Source organism: Myodes glareolus, chromosome 7 (genome assembly GCF_982192425.1).
Source record: "Myodes glareolus chromosome 7, mMyoGla1.1, whole genome shotgun sequence".
Taxonomy (NCBI): Eukaryota; Metazoa; Chordata; class Mammalia; order Rodentia; family Cricetidae; genus Myodes; species Myodes glareolus.
The window spans coordinates 92750549-92766540 of NC_142032.1; positions in this window are offsets into that span (position 1 = coordinate 92750549).

Sequence of the window (15992 nt, forward strand, 5' to 3'; positions counted from 1 at the left end):
GGGCAAGCCAGTTCACTGGGCTGATCAAACGTACCTGACCACATAACATGCACTTGTGTGATCTATCTTCCGTCACTTAATGGGAATATCTCTCCTCCAAAGACACACAAACTCCGCTTCACATGTGCCTTCATCTGTACTGCCTTCTGTAAGATACTCTGAGTCTTCCTGCTCCCCCTCCACTCTGCAGGATGGTGTTTGTTTCTTTTGCAAGAGGGTCTTCTACATTGTTCTATCCTGTCAGCTTTGAGCTATCTGTGTAGCCCAGACTGGCCTTGAACTCTGTTCTATCACCTTTACCTTCCAAGTGCTGAGATTAGAGGCACATGCTACCATGTCTAGCTTAAATTATCTTCATAGCTCTAAAAACACAAGTGGTTTCCAATTCTCCCTGCACCTCAACTCCTTCACTGTCCCTCTTAGTTTTCCCTGGGAAAAGTGAGGTTTGATAGGAAGCCCAGAAAAGCTGAGCCCTCCCTGTATTTCTGCCATTTCTTCATGCCTTCCCAACAGACACAGATTTACATTCCACATACACAAAATACAAAATTCATGTTTGGGATCTCAATGCCCCAGGGTTTTCCCCATGGTGGACACCTGTAGCCCTGACTTTGCACCACGCACTACACTCTTGGCAGTCTTGTCTGTTCTCACCTAGCTGCCCCTTCATTCCTAGGACCTAGTTTTCTTTCTGATCATATGGCTTGCCTTACTTGGGGGAAATCACACAGTGCAGGTGCCAATAGCTTGTCTTCTAGATAGATCTGGGGTGAGTTTGCCCTGCGTCAGTACTTAATAGCTTCACGTTGCTTTGACTCTTTGCATCTCTACTTGTGTGAAGTGAGCTTGGTAATAAATCTTCAGAACTATTGTGAAGATTAAGATACACAGTTGTAATTTATCTCAGGGCTAGCTACCATGTGAACAACTGTAGGAGTACATCCTCACACTGCACCCAGCACCCTGGGAACTCCTAGAGGTGTTTGGTTTTATTCTTAAGTGCTTATCAAGACATCAGGCCAACAGGAGGGGCCTTTGGACTGAATGAAGTGACTAGGGAATAGATTAGAATAATTAGGGAATTGAGAAGACAGGAAAATGCCAAGTGTGCTTTAGGGTTTCTAACTGGCAGAGTTGGGAAAGTGCAGCCTTGTATGCTCCGTTGATTTGGAACGATCGGCGATGTGAACCTGCCAATCTCTCTTCTTGGTTCCTGAGTGGGCGGTCACACATCTTTTATGAGAGTTGGGGGGGGGGGGAATGAGAAGGAATGTGAGCTTTGGAGTCAGCTGCACTGAGTTCTCAAAATTATTTTTATTTCTGTGTGTCTGTGGGTGTTTGTGGAGCTGGAAGAGGAAGAGAGCGTTGGACCCTCTGGATCAGGAGGGTTCCTAACCACTGAGCCATCTCTGTGACCTCATCTCACCGGTTCCTCTTGGAGACTCTGCTCCTCTTCAGGTCCAGGCACTACGGTGATACCCAGGTGTGGATGACTGCATGCCTCTCCGCCTGGCTGAGCTGCTCAGTGGTACATGTATATGTGATGATGTGATGCGCTCTCACCGGGAGCTTTCAGAGCTTAGCACTTCCTCATTGCTACTCAGTTTGCCTTGCACTCGTAGGTGAATGACTTCTTCAGGATGCTCTTGAAGAAATCGGAAGGTGGGGATTTAAGATGTGCATGAGGAGATTGTGGGCAGTAAGGGCGCCTGCTTGCTGCAGGTCCGCTCAGGTCAGCGGAATCGATGTACTGAAAAGACAGTTGTAAATGTCTTCTCCCTTCATTCCTACCCCCATATCCCATTTTTTCCCCATTCTCCTTCTCTTTCTCCTTTCTCCCTCCTCCTCCTTCCCTCTCTCCCCTTCTGATCCTATCTTTCTCCCTCTCTCTCAGTCAGCTTCCTACTATGGTAACAAAATACCTGAGACAATCAGCCTAAGAAGAAAGGTCATCTGGTTCGGTTCTAGTGGACTTAGTTCAGGCTTGGTTTACCCATTGCTTTTGGGCTTGTGGGGAGGGGCAGCCTATTATGGCAAGAAACACAAGTCAGAGCAAAACTGAGCAATGTGTGGTGGCCAGAGAGGAAGGGGGCACTAATATCTTTCAAAGGCATGCCTCCAATGGCCAGGATTGTTCCCATTAGGCTCCCCCTGTAAGGTTCCACTGCTTCCCAATAGTGCCATTGGGTAAGGAACAGGCATACTTTGGGGGACATTTAAGATCAAAACTACAATATAACTACAATATACTCTCACCTCTCTCTCTATTTCCACCTCCCAGATCTCTTTCATATGTTTGCCTCTTTATCTGTCTGTCTATCTATCTATCTATCTATCTATCTATCTATCTATCTATCTATCCATCCATTCATTCACTTTTGAGATAGAGTCTCACTATATAGCCCAGGCTGGCCTTGAACTTGTAACCATCTGTTTTTGCTTCCAGAGTGCTGGAGTTACAATTCTGCACCACCAGCCTGCCTTGCCATGACTTCCTGTTTCACTTTTCCTCAGTGCTCTATATCAACTTTTCTCTGTTTGCACATCTATGACCTACACAGCCTGCCACAATTGTCTTAAGATGGCAGATGCCCCTCCTCTGCCCCATGACCATCAGCTTCTTCCCTTTACCCACGTTACGAACAGATTAACCAATCTGTGCCTAAAACACAAACCCCTAGGGCTGATAGAGACTAATCTAACTTCTGGCGTTCTATGAGCCCCACTTCCTTTCAATCAGTTTGCTGGACATGGAGCCCAATGCTATGGTAAAAGGTTTGTGCGCCCAGGGTGGCTTTGCTGGAGCTGAGGGTTCTCAAGAAGGGAGCACAGAAAAGAATGGCAGGTATCTGGAGTTTGATGTCCAGTCCCCTCAAATGTGGCACACTTTCAGCATCCGTCAAGAAGAGAAAGGATCAGGAGGAAAAGATTGGATTTGGAGTGGGGGTGTAATCAGTGGGTAAAGTGCTTGCTGTATGATTATGAGGGCCAGAGTTCAGATCCCCAGAACTCATGGAAAATCTGGGCAGGCATGGGCTGCCTGTAATCCCAGCACTTGGGAGGCAGAGGTAAGGGATCCTCTAGATAAATTGTTGAGCTGGATGGAATTGGTGAGCTCTGGGATCAGTAAGAGGGCTGCCTTATTAGAGTAGGGTGTGACTGAGGAAGATGCCCAGTCTTCTTAGAGCCTCCATACACATGAGCACACACATGCACATTCATGTGTACTCACATGCAACCAGCAGACACACTCACACATACACATTTGATACACATACACAGACGGAAAGAAAATTAGGTCACTGTGGTCCATGATTCATCCTTTTTTTTGGCTGCCATACATGCCACTTTCTGTGGTACCATCTTGCTTGTTTCTAGCTTCTTTGTGTAGTCTCTGGAAATACTGTCTTGGTTTTAATAGGGTGTGAAGATGTCCTGTATAGGTCCTGTCCTGCACAGCCTCGATTCTGCTCTCTCTGAGCCAATCTTTTGAGCCAGTCATTAGAATAAGTCTTAAAGATGGTGCTAGAAGAAAAGGAAATTATAGATGCCAGCCATATCTAAAGTAGCGGGATCTCTCCTTCATTCTTCCAGTGAGCAGTTCCCCATTCCCCATGCTGACCATATCATCTATCCTTATATATCTCATGGTCCTGAGTCCAACCTAGATCAGAAGCAGCTTGAGTGTCAGTTGGGAGCCCAGGGCCAATATGGAGAAAGAAAAGAAAGAGCCCAAGTCTTTGAGAAGCATCAGGAAGGAAGAATTGCAAGACTGACGGGTGCAGGGGTGGAGAGTGAGGAGCTGGGAAGCAGCTGGAAGGGGCGTCTCAAGCAGAAGGGAAGACAGCACCCTAGACACCAGCGTCAGAGGACTGCTGAGGGAAAGCTCCCACTTCTCGCTCTTGTTGGTTCTCAGATTCCCCATCAGGCATGGTTTCTGGCATCTTTTCTCATGTCTGTTCAGGTGTATGCAGATTGTGGGCGCTTACTGTACGTGTGTGTACGTGTGTGTGTGTGTGTGTGTGTGTGTGTGTGTGTGTGTGTCACAGAAGCTTGCCTCAGGTGTCATGCTTCAGACACTGTCCCCTTTGTGTTTTGAGACAGGTCTACTAGGACCTGGGTCTCACTGACTGTGTTAGGTCAGTTGGCCAGAAAGTCCCAGGGAGTCACCTGTCTCCACTTCTCAACACCAAGGTTAAAGGTATCTGCCATCATCCTTGGCTTTTTATGTGGGTACTGGGGCTTGAACTTGCACCATGCAAGCACTTCACCAAATGAGCTGTCTCCAAAGTCCTCTGACTTCTTTTCTTTTCCTTCAACAGCTGAGTATCATGAAGCTATTCAGACCACTCCAAGCCTGCTGTTCCCATCAGCTGTCGGGCAGCTCTTCAGGGGTCCTCGGAAAGGGTTTATTGAGCAAACTCATTCCTAACAAAAGTCCTGCGTTTAAACCAACACTCTCTGCTCCCATATCTGTATCTCTATATCTGGGTCATCAGCAGTGGAGGCATTGGTCTTTGTTCTCTGCGAGAAACTCCTGTTGGCCCACCCCTCTGCTGCCAGCCCTGAGTGCACTCCATCGCCCCTTTAATGTCTGGCAGAGCATGAATTGTAAACAGGTCCTTAGACTTGAAGGCTGTTTGGAGACCAGTGCCGGGAGAGCTGGCCCTGAAGAAAAGAGGAGTTGGGCTGAAAATGAGCTACTGAATAATTTAGCCTGAATTGGAAAGTCAATACCTTAAGTGAGGCGTGGCAAAACTTGAGAACCTGGAGGTAAACACTGTGAAGATGTAATTTTCGAGAGAACATTATCAAGGAGGATGAATTTTGGGGAGGAGGGGGAGACAGAAAGCTGACTGAGGGTTGGCTGGGTCTGGCTAGGGGTCGGGAGGGCATGGGCACAGAAGGAGCCGGGTAAGAGTTGCACCTAGATGAGCTAGAGGAGAAGAGGGACCCAGAAAGAGCTGCTGAGTCAGTGGGTCCAGGAGGAGAGAGGTTGCGGGTCTGGATGGAGGATTTGATTAAGGATGGTGCACGTGAAGGAAATCCCACCAGATAAACTAAGGTGGAGCCAGAGAGGAGGCCAGTGCAGCTGCAGAGTGAAGGGTGCTGAATGGAGGGGTGGAGGTGGAGCACGGCAGCCCATGTAGATTCTCTGACTGAATCTTGACACGCATGCACTGACTCGTCTCAAATTATTGGACGTGAACTTGAACAGCTATGGTCCAGACCTTGCCATGAGCACAGAATGAGCCCTGGCCATACAGGGTCTTAAGTATCAAACCAGATAGGTCACATGTGGTGTGCTAGGGCCTCTACACGTCTTTGTCACATTGTTGAGGTAGGTGAAATAAACACCTCTATTTTGCAGATAAAGTCATCAAGGCTCAGAGAGTGAATCTAGCCTGCAGATATTGGAACTACCGTTCTGTCTTGTTCCATTGCTGCCAAGATTTGGGTGTCTACATTGGGAAGTGAACCCATGGGCAGGGAGTGGGGGGTGCAACCCTGTGTTCAGGGGCCCGGAGGTTTTCAAATTTTATTTTCTTTATGTTTGTGTGTGTGTTGCTGTGAATGTATGTACACATGTGTGCGGGTGTCAGTGGAGACCAGACAAGGGTTTCAGATCCCTTGAGTCGAGTTTCAGGTATTTGTGACCCAGCAAACTCCAGTCCTCCTGATTGAACGGCAGGCGCTCTTAGCCACTCCCTGAGCCATCTCTCTGGTCCCCTATGGAAGCTGTTTAGAGGAACTAAAGTGACCCAGTGAGTTGAATCGACAGACATGATGGAGTAATAAGGACCATGAGGGCTTTGGGGGCTGGACTTCACCCTGAGGGAAGGGTAAGAAACTGCCGGAGGGTGCTAGCAGGGCTAGCGGGGAGGAGGTGTGAGTCAGTTCTGCATTTGAAAAGATCAGCATGGCTGCTCAGTGGGAGGAGATGGGAAGGGCCAGCCTCTGGGACAGAGAGGGTGTGAGAGGCAGGAAACAAGTGAGCCAATAAATGTGTCAAACCTTCAGATGCTTTCTCCAAAAGGCAGCCTCCCCGCCTCAAGTTCAGTTTCTTCCTTCTTATTCATTCTCATTTACAACCAACGCTAATAATTCAGTTGTTTGTTTGTCCAATTTATAGCAAATTAAGAATAATGATCTAGCATCCTCTCTGAAAGTAGATAAGGTACTGAGGGGAAACCAGCCGCTGCAGGAAGTGACAGTCTGGTGGTAAGGAAAGCTCCATAGGAGAACCGTGCTAAAAATACGAGACCCAGGGTAAGAGTTCTGCAGCTCTATCCTCTGAGCAGAGCAGCACCCATCTTCATAAGACCAACCCTGTCTGTTTGCAAAAGATGCTCGCTGCTGGGCTTGCTGACTGTCTATATTCCTGCTCTAGTCGGGGCCTCATCCCAGGCCCTGGCATCCATCTCTGGAACACTGGGCAGGAAACTCCATTTCAAGCCACCTCCCCTGGGAGTTGCCTTAGTCCAAACTCCACCTCTGAGAAAGCCCGCCAAATGGTGACCCCTCCCCAGGGAGGGTCAAGACCACTCCCACAGGCTACTTAAACTGCTCCCCTCCCCGAGAAAAAACACTTGATCTCCGGGTTTTGCACGGTCTCCCCTTTCCTTTCCGTGCTTTCCAGGGCCACCCAGGAGCATTGCATTAAACATGAACGTCTTTTATTTGGTTTAATTTGGTCTGATCGGAATTATTTGCATTGCTGGAAAGGCTCATCTTTAAGAAAAGCCTAACAATTCCCACACAGACAGAGGGGTTGGGGTGGGGGGGCTTTGAACCCTCACCTGAGCACCCAGCCATTTTTTCCAGACACATGTATCTGATTCTGCGACAATCATACATGGCCTGGTTGAGTATGCATGCTGGGGAGGACTAAGAGAAAGACCGCCAGATACGCAGCTGTGAGGAAGCCATCACATATCCGAGGTGCAGACTTTCCAATATGGCTGTGAAGTGACTAACACCATCTTGACCTGCTCGTAGTCCAACTCCATTTTGTGTCTCTTCAGGAGCTTTTCAGCACCCAACACCCTGAACAGTCCTGTCTGCCTTGGTAACACATTCAAGACGAACTTGACCATGGCCCCAATGTCTAACCAAAATACCGGCTGGATATAAAACACAAATAAACGTTACAAGGTTCCCCTGACGTCAACCTGACAATGATGTCACTGTGGGCTTGGGGCTTTGCCTTTATAAATGCTGTACCTCTGAGCTTCAGTGTGCAAAGTTCTTTGCAGCAAGAGCTTGCTCTCAGTTGCTGGGGTTGAAAAAGAACTCTTACCGGGCCTTATGTGCATGGTGGTTTGTAACTCTCTTGATTATAACAGCCGCTTTAGGGTCACCCATTTTCCTGCCCATAGCCCCTTACCCATGTCTTATAAATAATAATAAACTCTGTTCCCCAGGGTGATCAGTGGTAGAATTGAAATTGGAGACATTGAGACTTTATGAGGAAGGGTAGACACTACTTAGTCATACCCTCTTCCCAACCTGGGAGAAAATTCTCCAAACAAGAACCTTTGCTGGTCCGCTGCAGCCTTTAGGAGTTTAGAAACACACTGACTGCTAGAGCGTGTCCTCCAGGAAGCAGGACTGAGATGACTGGTTCTTGTCTGAATTCACATGGTTAGTAAATTTGAATGTGTCTCAGGCCCCTCACCTGAACTCCTCATTCTTCGTGTGGCTGCAGCCTGACGTGGGAGGCTCCCTGTCCTGTGAGGAGTTAGGTTAGCGATTCACATCCTGGACTGATAATCTCAGCACTTATGCTCTTAGACATGCATGCACCACATACCACAGACCATTCCTGAGCCAAGATGCCTGAACGTTCATGACCAGTGGGTTTGCATGCCAGCCCTATGCCATACCTGTTTATCTCGGTCACTTCACCCCAGTGCTTAGGAGTACACCAGAGAACCGAGTCAAGGTGTAAGATGACCAAGGATTTCTTTTTCAGGCACTATATGTTGTTTAAACTGTAATTATTGCTAGTACAATAAACAATTCTTTAAATAAAATATTTATATTATTTGGTGATGACTCAGAAGGCTGAAGTAGAAAAAAATACTATATAAAAGTTGGGACGGCACCATGGGCCTTGGCCCCATGAGGGTCAGTTAGATTCATGGACTGTTCCTCAAACCTTCTCATATTATCTGCCTTCACTGACTTGCCCAGACCCCCGGACTCTGTGTGAGGGACCAGTTAGGAAAATAATGTTTGGAAGGAGACCTGGGATGTCATTGGAATAGAGACAGAGAGTCTGACTTCTCCTGCTTAACTTCAGAGAACATGAGTATCAAGTATATTTTGCTAAGATAAATCTGAATTATTTTTATAGTGTAATTTTTTGCTTATTAATAGTACATTCAGATATTTATCAAACCATCTTATTAATTATAATAAGCTGACAGCTTTCTACATCTATAATCATATAACCTGAGACTAATGATGGTGTGATTTTATACATTTTCAGTATTTTGAGGAAGATTATTATCCATATTAATTGGGGAAAGCAAACCAAAGGATTTAGCTTCAATTATCACAGGGTTTTTCTGATATCCCGGGTCTCTCACACTAATAGGTAACACATAGTTAAAAGTAAAATATTAATTAAATTATTAGATATTTATTCAGCATTGTGATAGGTGCTGGTGCCATTGTTTTGTACAAAGCTCAAATTTATCACTGTTTCCGAGGAGCCAATGGGCAAGGTTGTTAACAATTCATAGTCTAGGTGAGAGACAAGGGAGAGTTTGGGGCAGCAGACATGCTAAAATGTGCATGGTTTATGACACACGTAATCGGTAGTTACAGCCAGCATATCTTGGTCATAATGGCATAAGGAACAAAGGAGAGGGAACTGTCAAGGATTTTTGCATGAATGTTGATAATTTGTTGAGTTAGAAAACACTGAAAAGGATCAGATTGGGGGACAAAGGAAAGGGGGACTCGTGGGCTTATTTTCCTATTTAGATTCTGGATGCTTTTGCTCTGTTTAAAGAGGGATGTCAGCAGGCTGCTAGGTGCATAACTTGTAGCTTGGAGGAGAGACCTGGCAGCGCTCATGTGTGTGTGATTAAAAGTAGATGAAGGTTTGTGAATGGAATGGACGAGGACTGGAGAGAATCGAGGGAGAAGAGAGAGGCTTAGGAGGGATCCTGGATCCTGGGAACAGCCATGGTTAAGGTCATGTAGAGGAGGATGGTGGGAGAGAGGCAAGAGCTCACTGGGGAAGAACAGTATCTCAGCTGTGGGAACCGGATGGTAGAGCCCGGAAGCAGAAGAGAACAAGGTTCAAGGCAGAAGAAAAGACGAAAACAAGGCCTGAAAAATGCCATCAGACCCACTAAATGCATTGCAACAATTGGCAACATTGTTTAGAAATATACTGGAGATGACTGCAATGCTGAAGAGCGAGTAGGAAGTAGATATTTTTGATAATTTATCGAAAAACAAATCTGCATTGTGTTTTGATTTTAGAGTACAACCTGATAAATAGGAATGTTGGTGAGACAGGAGTTAGCTTTTCTAGTGAGCACACACTTAACATGGTAGGCCTCCTTCTTCAGCATCTGGTGAAGACCCTGCAAGATGTCTGGGTTGGGGTCACCATGACTTGACCCTATCTGTCCAACTACTTAAGAGCATGGGATCCTAACTGTATTCTGGAGCTGGTCAAGCCCCTCATGACATTTCCAGGTGAAGCCTGTGGGCACTGGGTGAGAGTACCTGGCCACTCTGGGTTTGAGCTCTGCCAGCAAAGTAACTGTGGTGCTGTCTGTCAATCTGTCCTGCATCATCCCAGTATCCATAGGCACGTGGTGAGGCGATTTTACCTGGACTCATTCTTCTGAGCACTTTGTACTTTTGTGCATCTATCTGCTGTTTGTCTTGGAACCAGGATTATACAAATCCTTTGATGACATATTCTGCATCTCTCAAGGAGGAGATCTCAGCGTGCTGTAAACCCAAGCTGCTCCGAGCTCTGGGCTTGGCTCTGTCGGGAGAAGCAGATTGCAGACTTACCTCCCAGCTGCTGCTTGCCACTTGCAATTTGGGCTTTCTACTGAAATCACTCTGTCATGAGCAAGTCAGTTACCTTGCCTTTGAGAGAAGTTGGTGGGACTGTTGAATATTTTATTCACCATCTGGCTGACAATACAGCCCAGAGCATGCCTATAGGCTGATGATGTCCCAGACTGCTGTGTACCAGTATGGAAAAGGTCACTGTTCCTCGTGTCTGGCAGGCACCTGCAATTCCTCACGGAGGACTCCTGCCATTTCTCTGAGACTGAGAATGAGGGATCTGGGTAGAACAAAGCTGAAGGGGCCTCCTGACCTTTTGCCTATCCAGGTAACCACCAGGTATTTTCTAAAGTAGAGAATTCCATGGCTCAACTCAGGCTCTTCCTGCCTTTCTGGGAAGCACACCAGGGTGCTCCAGGGGCACTGTCACTTGTTCTGAGGTCCCTGGGACCGTCTGTGTATAGGGACTCTAGAAACATCACGTCGAGCCCGATTGTTACTTTTAAAAGGATATGTTTGTCACATCTCTCTTCCTTGTTCAGGTGGCAACATCCAAATAGGGCTTGGGCACTTTCTCCTTTCCAGTCGTCTTTGCTGATGCAATACTTCCAGTGTCTGTCAGTTTTAAGTCTGGTCATTGACCCCGTCATGGGAGACAGTTGTCTATAAACTGTTGCTGCATAGAATGAGCTCTGAGCTCAGAGTCAGAGTCCTCTACCATGTTTACTGTTAGATGCTTGGTATTGTTACAGTTCTCCCATCCATAAAGTGAGAGAGATAACTTACTTATGGAGTTGTTATGAAGGTCAAGAGAAGACCCATGTGGACAGGGCCTCACCAGTCTCCCTGCCTGAACATCTGCGCAGCCTAATGAGGCACAGTCAGACCTTATAGATCAACTTGACTCAGTTTTACTTATAGCAACATCACAGAACAATTTCTATGCATCCTTTTACATAATAAAACATTTAGAAGTATACATTTAGTTCCTGGGTTGCATGCATACGTTATATAATATGTATAATTATGGACTGGGAATGAATTATCATCATTCATTATTAAGTAAAATCGCTGAGCACGATCTGAACCAAAATGGGCTGAATACTTAGTACAACTGAGTGCCAAGTCTTACACATATTCATTTACATCATCTTCAGGACAATCCCGTGAGGGGGATATGGCATCTTCCAGGTGAGGAAGTTGGGATACGGGTTGTAAATTACCCATATATATTCACAGAACTAGCCACATGGCAGGAGCAGCATTCAAAACCAGGTCTTTGGCTTTCATGTGCATGAACATTGTGAAGACAGCACTTTGATAAACGTTACCACATAACCGTTCTCAGAGTGGGGGCTGGAGAGATGGCTCAGTGATTAAGAGCGCTTGCAGCTCTTGCCGAGGACCCAAATTTAATTTCCCAGCACAGATGTCAGACAGCTCACCACCCTTATACCTCTAGCTCCAGTGGATCTTATGCTCTCTTCTTCTGGTCCCCAAGGGTACCTTCATACAACCACACACACGTAATAATACGAGAATAAGAGACTAAACAGATGAACCTGACAAGTTCAATACTTGGCCACAACTACAGATCTTTGTAGACATTTTTACTACTGAACTACATCTCTAACCCCACTTCCATCAGGGTTCAGGCTGGCCCTGAACTTATTCTATCGTCCAGGCAAGTGTTGGGTCCTCCTGCTCTAGCCTTTCAAGGAACTGGGATTGCAAGCATGCACCAACAGGCCCAGAGATCCTTTTTGAAGACAGCCATGGGTTCCATCTCTTGTGTTGGCCTTCTCGGGGGATGTGTCTGAAGCATTTGGGGCAGTGTTGACATGCAGATTCTGACTGAGATGTGAGATGGAGCTGACATTCTACGTCACTGATGTGACTGGTCCATGGAGCCACAGTCTAAGTGCAAGGTCAAAGGGTCATGTGCATCATCAACGTTGAGTCTCGATTCTGATTACACTCTTACTGGAATATCTGGAAATACTTGTTTCCCATGTGCTCTGGCTAAGACTTTGAATTGTAATAATGCATTTCAAAATCAACCTGATAGGGCAGCTATGGCAGCTGTAGCTAGATAAAGGCTTCCAATTCCTAGCAAACCTAACCATCCTTTCGTGTGTTTCTTGGCTGTTGACATTCTCTCTTATTGATCGCTTATGTTCTTTGTCCATTTCGATAGTTTGACCCTCTGATGGATTGGTTTATATGGGTTCTTTATATATTCTGGATAGTGCTCCTTTGTTAAACAAGCATGTAAACATCTTCCTTCAGGAAGGAGGAGCCTGTCCAGAGAGCTGTCTAGTACGAATGGCAGAATCCACCAAAGCACTTGTTAGGGGGTTGGAGTGGAGTAAAGTTGGTATCTCTTTTGCCTGTTTTGCACCTCTCTCTTTCATATTTAGACATCAGATGCGAGCTTATCCTACTTCTTGGCTGGCCTCCTCCATTAAGGGAACGTAGTGGATGAGTCTTTGTGGGTACCCAGCATTGATATGCACAGAATGTACTGTCACATGACCCGGAGTGGATAACTAAGGGAACAGAGGTGGCGCCAGTCACAGTGTTCCTGCAGAATCTGCACTGGAGTGCAGCTAGGCGTTACTCCAGATCCTATCTGGGAAGGTGACTGAGGAATGAGAGGCTCCTTGGCTCATACTTTCTAGGTCCTTGCTCCCATAGGGAAACTGCTCTGGGTGACATTTGGACACTCAGAGAGTAGTAGTAACTTAGATAATGCCATCTATATAATATATAATATTTATATAATTTAATATAAATTACATTCTCATAATATTTCCCACAATGTTAGTAATATCACTGTCATCCCATTTTTTAGATGAAGGAGCATGAAACAGCGCGTAGTTAGCTAACTTGCCAAGGTCCCCCAGCTAGTAAATGACAGACTTTGGGTCTGGCTCCCTCTTCCATGCTCCAGCTCATTATGTGAAATCTTCGGCCTGGCACAAGAGAATCATGAAACAAACCTTGCTATTTTCTTTACCACTCTCAGCAGTATTTTTTTTTTTCAGTCAATCACATTTTAGGACAATTTTGGCTTCATAGCATCCACTCTCGGGCCTGTATAGCTTTTGTTTCTGAATTGAGGCTCTATCTTTGCTTGCAGGCTAGCAGTCCCCATTCCCTTAGGTACCTGTCATCCTGATTCCCATAAAGCCAGCCCAAGGCTGAGGCCTACCCCCAGGACCCATCCCCCCCCCCATTAAGCCCCTAAATTCTCTTGGCATCTTAGGTCTGTGGCGTTACACAGTGCTGCCATCTGGTGGGGACAGATGGCCACTGTCGGTCCTCTCTGAGGAGTAGATTCCAGCCCAGAATGTGAGGGACTGGTGGCTGAACTAACTCTAAGGTTCCCCTTTTCTAACTGTGATGTCAAAGGCATCTTGAAGAATGCTTAGCACTGGTTGCATTGCAGTGTTGTCTTGACACGAGGATAGGGAGCTACGAAAGAACAGTCAGTGGTGCATGTCTTTAATCTCAGTCTTTGGGAGACAGAGACAGGTGGATCTTTATGGGTTCAAGGCTAGTCTTGTCTCCACAGAGTTCTAAGTTATCCAGAGCTATGTAATGAGATTCTGTCTCCAAAAAAAAAAAACCCAAAAACAAAAAAACAAAATACACCCCCAAGAGGCTTCTTTCAAGTAGTATTAGGGGGAGCTGTAACCTCCCCTGCATACTACAAGGGTGACAATCAGGCTACACAGGGCAGACCCACAAGGTTCTTCAGCCCCACCCCCGTGTGTGGCAAGAGCAGAAGGAGACACCAGATTCAGATGCTTAGAATAAATCTGAAGTGCCACTTTGCCTCAGTCTCTGCTCATATCCACACTCTGAGGAATTCTTCTGTTCTGATAAGCGTCAAGAGGCCTGATAATGAACTCCTAGGCAGGATTTGTTAAAAGGCAAAGTGGGGAGACACTTGAGGGTTAGATGAGAGACAGAGAGAGTCACAAACCTCCTCAAATGAGAAGATTTCCATGCTCACAAAAGAGGCCCCTATTGAGACTGTGGAACATACTTTGAAGTCACAGGTCTAGATCGAACTGGGCAAGTGTCCCAGGCAACTGGTCATTCCACAAAAGTTCAGGAACTTAGTGAGTTCCTGTTGGGTTGAACACAATTGAACTGAGGCCTAAAGATAGGACTCTCTGCCTAAGAACTGTTTATAAAGGGCTTTGCTAGGCCCTCTGGCCTCCTGGTTCTGCGGAGGGTGGCTAGGAAGGTCTACAGAACACCTCTCCCCTTTCCCTCATTTCTAACCAAGGCTTTGGGATCTCGAGTTGGAGCCTGAGGGCTCTTGGGGTAACCAGACCTGCAGGAAATAAACCTCCCTTCTGGAAAATCCTACCAGCAGCCTGTGATGATTGCTGAGCGGCTGATGGTGAAGACAGACATTATGGGTAGAAAGTCAATGAGGTGGAACTTAGCTAGTGAAGGCACGAAGCCCTTCCTTGCTGCCCACAGCCTTGGAACCTGTAGCTTCCAGGAGTGGAGAAGAACTGATAGTGGTCAGTAGGTTTGCTAAACAGTAAGGTGGTGTTCTTAGACCTGGGGAAGGAGGAAGCACGTCCTGGAAGGATGTCCACGTGAGCCTGAGCATCCACTCTGTGTCCTGTCCCATCTAAGCCCTGTGCTTTGTGCTCTTATTTAATAATCATAAGCAAGAAGGTGTTGTTACGTTTGATCCACGAGGGAAATGGTCCTGCTGGGGTTTAGAACCTTGCTCAAGCTCATGTAATGGATTCATAGTGGAATAAGTGAGCCGTGGTGGCACACGCCTTTAATTCCAGTGCTCAGGAGGCAGGAGGATCTCTGAGTTTTGAGGCCAGACTGGTCTACAGAGCCAGTTCCAGGACTACATAGAGAAACCCTGTCTCCAAAAAACAAACAAACAAACAAACAAACAAACAAAAAGCCAAAGCAACAACAAAACAACCAACCAACAAACAAAAAACACAGTGGAGCAAGAATTAAAACGAGGAGCTCGGTGGCTACTGGCAACTAGTGGCTTTTTAGAGACCAGAGACCATTCTTCATTCTCTTCCATCTTGGGTTGTTGTTTGATTTATTGATTGATTGATTGATTAATTGTGTTTGCTTTTTGCACTCTTTGTGGTCACACTATCTTAGAGGATCAGCTGTACAAAATCTCAAGTCACACTTTCCACACTGTTTCTTGCCTGATGCCCCTCTACCTCTTTGTCTTGGAGCTTTGCCAATAAGAACATACACAACGGGTCTCGTCTCCCCCAGGTGTAATCTGGTACCCATTAGGAAGATCTTGTGAGAGCTGAACTTCCAGGGCTCCTGTGGGATCCAGGATTACATTTTAGCCACCAGTTGTGCTCAAAGCCATTGTTTGGAAGACCAGGCCACCCAGAGGCAGCCTAGACCCTTCTTCTGTGAGTAGAGAACGAGAGATGTCCTTTCTCTCTTGTCTGTGTAGCCAGCAGATGGTATTTCTTAGAAACCAAATGTGACCCAAACATACACTCCGGTCTCCTTTCTCTACTCCAGCCCTCACCTGTTTTCCAGCTGGGGGAGGAGAGAATTCCTCTCAGATCCTTGGAGGTCTTCCACTTTCTCAGCATCTTTGGGCAACTGTTGTCTGTAGTATTAAAGGGCCGTAACATGTTTGGTCTTTGCCTTCCTCTTTTATAGACCAAGGTGTTTGCATTCAGAAGCCTGGCAAGAGAGCCACATGGTGGATCACTTTGGCTCTTTGGAGTGCTGGCTCACAGAGGGCCTCTTCAAGCTTCTTTCCCCCCAGCCAGAAGGCAACTTGGAGAGAACGGAAGGAAATCGGTTTTCGAAAGACTTTGTTTAAAGAATTCTGAGAACTGAGTCTTTTAAGACGCTATGATAGAAGGAGCACTTGCCCCCCTAAGAAGCACAGTGGATCTTTTGCT